We start from the raw sequence: 1,194 nt of genomic DNA, 5'->3' as shown, positions 1-1,194 counted from the left end.
CTGATAGTGGTGGGAAACTATGGGGGGGAGGGGAAGGGAGATGGGATTAATGGTAGTAAATATCTGTCTGGGGACGGGGAGACACCTTTTATCAACAAGGATGCCTGAATGAAGCATATTTGTATACCTAACCCTTAACTGTACCCCATAATATCATATTAAAAAATATTGATTATAAAAAAAAAGAAATGTGAGATGAGATCTTTTTCTAAGATAGAGTTACTTATGTCAAGGGTCCTCTGTACAGTGTGGGAAACACAAACAGATATGGGACCCACCCTAACTCTGCGGACCTCACAGTTCAATAGGGAAGACTAAATTGTACTATTTGTTGTACCATCTGTTTTCCCTCCTAGGCCCGCAGTTCTAGGACTAGCATCCACCTTTTCTTTTTCCACAAACACATACTCCAATTATGTGATTCTATGGGTGTATTTATGTCCTTACATGACTCACCTCCCTTACCACAGCTGACTGGCTCTAGGTCAGACAGTTGGGGTCCCTGTCACTGTGCCATCTGTTATTGGCTTTGGAAAGGCAACTAAAGACCAGCCCGATTTTATCCAGGACGGTGAGGGAGAAGAAAAATTTTCCTTGATCCTAACATGACCATAAAGGATTTTACATTCCACTCTTCAGAAGGAAAGGAAAGGAATAGGATTGATATATATATATTATTGTGCTATTAACAAACAAACAACAACAACAACCAAAAACACTGAGGCAATGTCTCAAACAATGTAAAGATTTATTTTGCCAAGGTTTTAGGATGTGCCTGGGAAAAATAAACGTAAGTCATCACAGCAGCACCTGTGATCCATGCTTTTTCCTAAGAGGACATTGAAAGAGCTCAGAATTCAAAGGGCAGAAAAGCAAAGACGAAAAGGAGGAAAAAAGGAATGAAAGTAGGGGGGCAGTTTACATTCTTCTGAAGGTTTCTGACCTGTACTCAGTGATTTTTACATTTAACACATGAAAGAAAAAGTCAGCCGGCTTGGTGGCTCAGCCTGTAATCCCACGCTTTGGGAGGCTGAGGTGAGTGAATTGCCTGAGCCCGCAGTTTGAGACCTGCCCAGGCAACTTGGTGAGACCTCATCTCTACAATAAATCAAAAACTAGCCGAACGTGGTAGCGCATGCCTGTAGTTCCAGCTACTTGGAAGGCTGAGGCGGAAGGATCCCTGGAGCCCAGCAG

This window comes from Carlito syrichta, unplaced genomic scaffold (assembly GCF_000164805.1).
Source record: "Carlito syrichta isolate Samal-C Ts95f unplaced genomic scaffold, Tarsius_syrichta-2.0.1 Scaffold306747, whole genome shotgun sequence".
Taxonomy (NCBI): domain Eukaryota; kingdom Metazoa; phylum Chordata; class Mammalia; order Primates; family Tarsiidae; genus Carlito; species Carlito syrichta.
This window is presented reverse-complemented; position numbering follows the sequence as displayed.